Source organism: Rhinopithecus bieti, unplaced genomic scaffold (assembly GCF_001698545.2).
Source record: "Rhinopithecus bieti isolate Rb0 unplaced genomic scaffold, ASM169854v2 scaffold_9615, whole genome shotgun sequence".
Classification (NCBI taxonomy): domain Eukaryota; kingdom Metazoa; phylum Chordata; class Mammalia; order Primates; family Cercopithecidae; genus Rhinopithecus; species Rhinopithecus bieti.
The window spans coordinates 1,850,366-1,858,278 of NW_016806325.1; the positions used below are offsets into that span (position 1 = coordinate 1,850,366).

General features: G+C 39.1%; 1 long non-coding RNA gene across 1 annotated transcript in view; it reads left to right on the top strand.

Annotated features, from left to right (window-relative positions):
* LOC108531852 (uncharacterized) overlaps positions 1–7,913 on the top strand; it is a 52,184-nt gene that overhangs the window by 42,198 nt on the left and 2,073 nt on the right. The window lies entirely within an intron of this gene.

Below are 7,913 nucleotides of genomic sequence, written 5' to 3' on the forward strand. Positions count from 1 at the left end.
AACTCTGACCCATAATGTCTGTGACCACCAGCCCAGGAAGCAAAACCCCACTTCTGTAGCCTTTAGCCGAGAGTGGTCAGGACTTGGTCGATGACTGCCAGCTTTCCTTTTTTTTTTTTTTTGGCTTCTGCTTCCAACTCAGGACCAAGGAGAGAAAGCCAAATATGTTACCCTTCTCTAAACAATCACTTAGGATGCCCCACTTCTAGTTAGTACACTTCCAGCTTCCCTGAAACTTTCCTTTTTTTTTTTTTTTTTTTTTTTTTATACTGTAAAGCATTCCCATTCTCATCTGTCTTTGAGCCTTTGTCAAATACAGGTGATGGTGACTGACTTCCTTGCTCTGGCAAGCTCTAAATCAATAGGTGCTGTTTGTTCGCATTTTGGTGGTGTTTATTTAGTTCCACGTAACTAAAAATGGGGAAAATAAAAATGGGAAAAAATAAATTATCCTTGCGCATACATGTAAGATAATTTATACCAATTTATGCAATTTCAGAAAATGAGAGGAGAAAGCAGATAAAGTCACCAAGGCAAGTGTTCAAAAGGGCAATAATTACAGTGACAAGAGGAATCCCAATAACTTTTATTCTCAGCAAATATGGCTACACAGTCAAGAGTGTTGAGGACCTGAGAATGGGAAGTCACTGCTTTGGCTCCTGTGATTCCACCAACACTCGCCTGAATTCTCTTGAATCAACGAATCAGGAGTGGAAGACTAGAAGCAACAAAGAGAGGAGCAGGTAGTAGAGGGGGTAACTTTTAGAAGGCTGTACAGTGGTCCCTTGATATCCACAGAGGATTGGTTCCAGGACCACCCACATGTACCCAAATCAATGTATACTTAAGTCCTGCTATTGGGACTATAGAATCCAGGTATATGAAAAGTCAAATGTGTATGTGTGTGTATGTATATACGTGTATCTATATATACATACACACACATATATGTATATATATCTCTATACACACATATGTATATATGCGTATATATATATGTATATGCAGTGTTTTTGATCTGCTTTTGTTTGGAAAAAGTCTCTGAATAAGTAGACCTGTGCAGTTCAGACCTATCTTATTCAAGAGTCAACTGTAATTTCAATATTTTGTAACAGTTTAATCACCAATATTGAAGTTGAGAGAAGGAAGTTCTCTCTTGTGGACAATATGGAATGCTCTAAAACTTGAATCCAAATGTACATTCTTGGCATCACCCAAATAATGTGAGTGTGTAACATTTATAATATATTCAAGAGGAAAAACCCAGCTCTTTACACTGTAGACCTGTTTTGTTGTTGTTGTTTTAGTTTTGAGAAGGCAAAGTTTTAAGGCAATTTAGTTCTAAAAGCATTACTGAGTATTTACTATTTGCAATTCACTGCACTTGGTAATAAACTAGAGAGAGATGCAGAAACTCTCTTTTCTCCACCAATTCTTCAAAGGAAAAAACATTTCCATTGTAATTAGGTGACAATCTACACAGCTAATTGTCCATACCAATTCATTGATAATTTACAGTTGCAATATGATGTCATAAAAGGAGTCATAAAACTTTGTGACTTTGTTTATTTTTTCTCCGTAAGATATGTGCTGCAAATGCAAACTAACATCAAATAAATAACTCCTCCTGTCTTTTAAAAATCATGCATGATCTAATACTTTCCACAACTCTGGTATTTAAAGTACTTCCATTATGACTAGTTAATTATATAAATTCAATAATTAATTATATTCTAATGATCAAGAAGAATCTTTATCAAAAATAAAACTTGCAGACATTGGGAAGGAATTAAGGCATGTTAGCACATTTTCTACATCAATCAGGTACTTTTAGTGTAAATGCGTTATCAAGTGAACTGAAACATTAAATAGAGGAATTTGGTATCATTGTGGGAAAAATAATCTCATCAGTTTTCAAATTTGGCTGCCCTTTGGAGTCATTTGAGAAATTTTTGAAAAGCAAGACACAAGTATTCTAATTTACTTGGTCTGCAGTGTGGCCCTTGCCAGGTGATACTAACATGTGGCATAGAGTGAGAACCATCATTATATAGTCTAGAATCTAGTTTATTACTCCTTCAATATTATACTTCTCCTTCTGCTCTTGGGACTTTTCCTGATTTCATAGGTTTGTTGAGCAGTTTCTGTTGTTGTTGTTTGTTTTTTTAATGTTGACTTCTTTTCCCAAGTAGGTATTCTTCCTGGAAAGAGATAGTACTCACTGTAGATGTTTAATTGACTTCCTAGTCAAATTAGTCCTTGATGAGTCTAAGCAGTGGGTGGTAGACATATCTCATCTCCCCAGTTTGATCAGCCTGGGATAGGCATGCCGTCCATCTTTAAGATAACAGACCTATAGACCTAGTAGACCAATGCTAGAAACAAAAAAGGCAACAGCTATATCCAGGTCATTACAGGTTGTCAATTTGCTTCTCCCAATTACTGCACTTCTTGTTTCTTCATTGGTTTACACACATGCTTATTCATGTCCCTTGATCAGCTTTTCCTCAATCCTGGGTACACAACAGCATCACCTGGGGAGCATTTTAGATGCCTGATGCCTAATTGCATCAGTCTCTGGGGGTGGGACCCAGTTATCAGTGTTCTTTAAAGCTCCTCAGAAGACACTGTGAACCATTGCCTTAGGCTGTAGTGCTCTTGATATTTACCTAAGACATTCATGAATCTGCATTTTCTTCAGTTGGTATTACAGAGCTACAGACCAGCTCTGACCCAAGCTAATTTATATAATGGCAGATAGATACTATAAAAAACCTAAAAAAAAAAATTTAATAGAAGTCTTTGGTGATGTACTTACAGAGCACTTATACTTTGGGCCAGGGGCTCTTGTAAGTTCTGCATGTAGATTGAATTATTTACTCTAACATCTTACAGATGAGAACATTTCCAAATGTTACATACTTAGTGTTTGGGCCAAGATTCAAATGAGGCACTCTGGCTCCAGAGTGTTAACCACAGGTGACCAGCGATGTGGCTGTTAAAACTACTAGATGTGATTAGATAGGTGATATTCTTACTCTTCCATTTTGCAGGTAAAGAATCAAGGTACAGAGAAAGTGTCCTAGGATCACACAGCTAGTAAGTGGCAGAGCTGGGATTTGAACTCAAAACAGTCCCACCCTCAGGATGATGTTCTGTTAATAATCTAGCTTTTTTTTTTTCCTACAAATATTCAACTGACCCAGCTTTCCATAAATTTATATGACGACAGATTGTAATTTGGTATTGCAAGTTTCATTTGCACTTCTGAACTTACTCTCCATGTTTTACCCAGAATTTTATTTTTAAAAAAAGAAATAAAACTTCGGTGGATTTTTCATTCTGCTACAACTGACTGCACTGGAGAAGCAATTACTACAGAGATGCTACAGCTGCTTTCTCGATATTAGCCCATGGTTTTCAAATGTCTTTGATTTGTAAATATGTTAGCTACCACAAGTCCGTCAAGATGATATGTAGAAAGAAGAAAATATTCTCCACTCCAAATCTTTATGTGCCTAAAAATCCCTTTGATTTCCCTTGTTAGTTTGGTATGTCCTTAATTTTATATTAAAAATACAGATTTCTTCCAGCTATTGGACATTGTCCCACTTGAAACTTTTAAAAACAAATTAATCAGAATTTTATGGTAATTAGTATGTAAATAGGACAAATATATCTCAGTCCTTTGGCAAGCAGCCTTGACAATTGAAACAGTTTCACATTGTGGATTTCAATCAATGTAACAAAGTCACTGAGCACAGCCTAAAATGAATCAATTCTAGATTGCAGGAGGTTTTTAAAAGTTTCTTGCTTCTCACATCTTAGTATAAAAATCATCCCAGGCTATTGTTAGAATGCAAAAATCTGATTTGGGAGGCTGTAAGTGAGATGCTGGACTTCGTATTTCTGGTAAGGTATCAAGTGATGTACATGCTGCTGGTCTGTGAACCACACTTTGAGTAGCAAGGACACAGTGGTGGTAAACTAGTTCTCCAGAGGAGGAAAACAAAGCCCTGCCTTGTAGTATTTGCTAATTTCCATGATATAAATGTTCCCACAATGACCACATTCAAGCTACCAACGTGATGTCATTGAAAATGGAGTTGGCGAGAGACATTCAGCACTCTGCCCACAATTAGCTCTCCAACCAGGTACAAGCCAGTTCCAGCACAATTCCAGCACACCACTGGCCTACATAAGCATAAGTGCATGCACCTTCAAGATCCCACAACATAGCTGTTTCACTCTGCAAAGCATTTCAGGAGGTGAGGGAGAATAAGAATGCCATAGGAAAAAATGACAAGATTAATTATAAAATTTTCAGCATAGGTGCAAAATAATCTAGTTCCAATGCTATAGGCTGATGAGAGGGCATGTTTAAGAAGTTAAAAGACATGTGTGGCCAATAATGGAGCCTTTGGGGAAGATCTGAACCAGGTTTGGACTGTGATGGGTTTGGATGAGTGGGAAAGGAGAACACTCACAGAAAAGAAAGTGGGATAAGCACTAGCAAAATGTGTGATGCTAACCAAGAGTGAAGGAAAACTTGGAATTCCTAAAGAGTTGGGAGTAGTCATTGGTTCAGCAGAATGAGGGCATCCTGCTTTCACAAATGTTTTATTCTCTGACATGATTGAGGAATAACATATTCAGATTAATCGAACATCCAGGTTAGCAGAGAGTTGACATATGTATCAAAAAGAGATGCCAATGTTTAAAGTAATAGAATATATTAGAGTACCCAGAACCAAATTTCTTTTTCTTCTTTGATGAAGAAAGAACTTTGGGATCTTCCATGTCTCAGAGCCATGGCTTTGAGCACCTTTGGTCCCTTCTGGTAGGGTTCTGTGATGGAGCCTGCAAAGTTTTGTTTGCAGTGTCCTATAAGAAGAGTGTATTTTCAAGCCTTTCTCCTGGGCTGTAGAATGAGAGCATCCTAAGAAACTGACTCCTTTGGAGAGAATTTCTAACTGGGAGAAATGCTCTTCCTTGTAGTGCATTGAGTGCTTAAGAGCTCAAACTCATTTCCACATCTGTAATTGGGGCTAATAATACCAATCTCATATGGTTTTGGTGATTATTAAATGGAACTTGGTCAAGAAATATGGTGCTCAATATTTGAATGAGCACTACAAGTTAGTGTGGGCCTTGTAGCCAAGCATACACCATTACTAATTTTTAAATCAGGATTGCTTAACACAGACTGATTGTCTACAAGGCCATAAACCCCGTGTGAATTGTGGACAGGATGAGGCTGTGGGGAGAAAGTATTGACTGGTCCCCAAGCCTGCAGAGCTAAGGTTTCTGCATTCTGCACACATCTTTGAAAGAACCTTTGACCACCTGTGCACAATGTTTAAACGCCTAGGAACCTTCCCTTGCTACCCAGGCAGAGACTTTCCCTAGACCCCCTGACAGTTCCCTCAGTCAGCAACTGTATGAGAGAATCTTCTTACGTTTCTAAAATCTGAATAGAGGTTTATTTGGGAAAAAATCCTTTTCCCTCCTGTCTCTTGGAATAAATGTACTATTTCGTTTTCTTAATTTGTACTATGTTAAGAACCAGTAGAGGGAACTTAAGGTCAATCTGTCTCTCAGGTTGAGTAACTCTAAGCTATAAGCTCCAGAATCTTGTCTTTGTCCCTGATTCCAAATGGGCTTGTGGGGAAAAGTGATATAACCATGAGATCACTGTGTTCTTTTAGATGATTTCCTGTTTCCTGTGTATTTAAATACACAGGGAATAATCCCGCTATTAAAATGAGACCCTGTATGTGTGTATGGGCAGAAGTTCAATGAAAAAGGAAGAAAAATATGCTTGCTGAATACCAGATGTAGAATGCATAAATCCTGTCAGAACAAGTGGGGAATAGCTTTTATGGCTGACTTGCAAGAAACCTAAGGGAATTGGGAAATCAGATAGGCATGTGTCAAGCAGACTTATTTAAATCATCCACTTCCTCAGCAAAATAAAAGTTTGAGAAGGTTCTGCTTCCTTTTGTGGTTTGAAATTACAGTTGTAGGCCTCAGAAGTCCTGCTTGATTGAGGGCTTCCAAGCAAAGACGTTATACGACCTAGTTCAGGCGCCCAACAACACTGGGGTCACTCAATGCCTCTCCCTGAGGTCTCCAACCTTGCCTTGTTTGTACTTTGTGTCCTTTGTCATCTCAGAAGTAAATTGTAGTGCAGTTGACCACTGCTTCATGGCCCTCCAGCTTGTCCCTGCTAAAAGACTTTTGCATCTGAAAGAGAAAGATGCCCACTGGCTTCCTTCTTAGACCACTGCTGTAGATCCTGAGCACAAACCTTAGTTCTGCAGGCTTGGAGACCAGGCAATGCTTTCTCCTTGCAGCCTCATCCTGTTCGCAGTTCAGGGTTTATGACCTTATAGACAATCAGTCTGTGGTAAGCAATTCTGATTTAAAAACTAGTGATCTGTGTATGCTTGGCTACAAGGCTCACACGAATTTGTAGTGAGAGATAAAACTAGATACCAATTATTTCCAGGTATAATATCCTAACAGGTAAGTTTTTCAGGAGGCCACATTGTAGTTCAGTAGGTTACTGGTGAGTATAGATACAAAGCAAAGGTATTTAAGCACAAACCATTTCCTTTAAGGTGTGGTAGCTCCCTAAATAGTTCTCAGGATATTTCTGTTTTAAAATGTCCCATTAAATATATTATTTTTATATACAGTATAATTTTTAAAAAGCATGCTGACATGGAAAGATGGGCTTTGCAGATCCAGGTTTAAATCATTCCAAATCTACTGCTTACTAATGTGTGCACTTCAGCACGTTACTGTACCTCTCTCAGACTCATTTCCATATCTTCTTGCTGAGAATGTGTGTGTAAAAAGTATTAACACGGAATCTAGCATAGTGTCTAGCACTGTGTGAAGCCCTGACAAATTCTTATTCCTCACCATTCGTCTGTTCATCTATATTAGTTCATTTTCACGCTGCTGATAAAGACATACCCGAAACTGGGGACAAAAAGAGGTTTAATTGAACTTATAGTTCCACATGGTTCAGGAGGCCTCAGAATCATGGCAGGAGGCAAAAGGCACCTTTTTTTTTTGGGGATGAAGTTGCCCAGGCTGGAGTGCAGTGGCACGATCTCGGCTCACTGCAATCCCCGCCTCCTGGGTTCAAGCAATTCCCTTGCCTCAGTCTCCCAAGTAGCTGGGATTACAGGAGCCTGTCTCCATGCCTGGCTAATTTTTATATTTTTAATAGAGACGGGGTTTCACCATGTTGGCCAGGCTGGTCTTGAACTTCTGACCTCAGGCGATCCGCCCACCTCGGCCTCCCAAAGCGTTGGGATTACAGACATACACAAGAGTGCCCAGCCCCAAAAGGCACTTCTTACATGACAGCAACAAGAGAAAAATGAGGAAGAAGCTAAAGCAAAAACCCCTGATAAACCTATCTGATCTTGTGAGACTTATTCACAACCATGAGAACAGCATGGAGGAAACTGCCCCCATGACTCAGTTATCTCCCACCAGGTCCCTCCCACAACACGTGGGAATTATGGGAGTACAATTCAAGAGGAGACTTGGGTGGGGACACACAGCCAAACCATATCACTACCCATCCATCCATCCATTCATTTAGTCCTTCGCTAAACGCATGTTGAACACCTTTTATGTGCCAACCACTGTCAGTTAGGGAAGGCGCAGACAAGAGTGAGAGGTGAGCTCAGTTGATGGTATTTAGGTGGGTCTATTTCTGGGCTCTCTATGCTTCTCCATTGACCTATTTGCTTATTTTTTTCTCTTTTTTTTTGCCAAAGACTTTCTTAATCTTTAACAATGTAATTCCAGTGAGAGAAAAAGAAGTTTCAGAAGTAATATTACCAAATCATGGGGAATTGTGGGGTGGTGAGTGAATTCAGGAGAGAGAC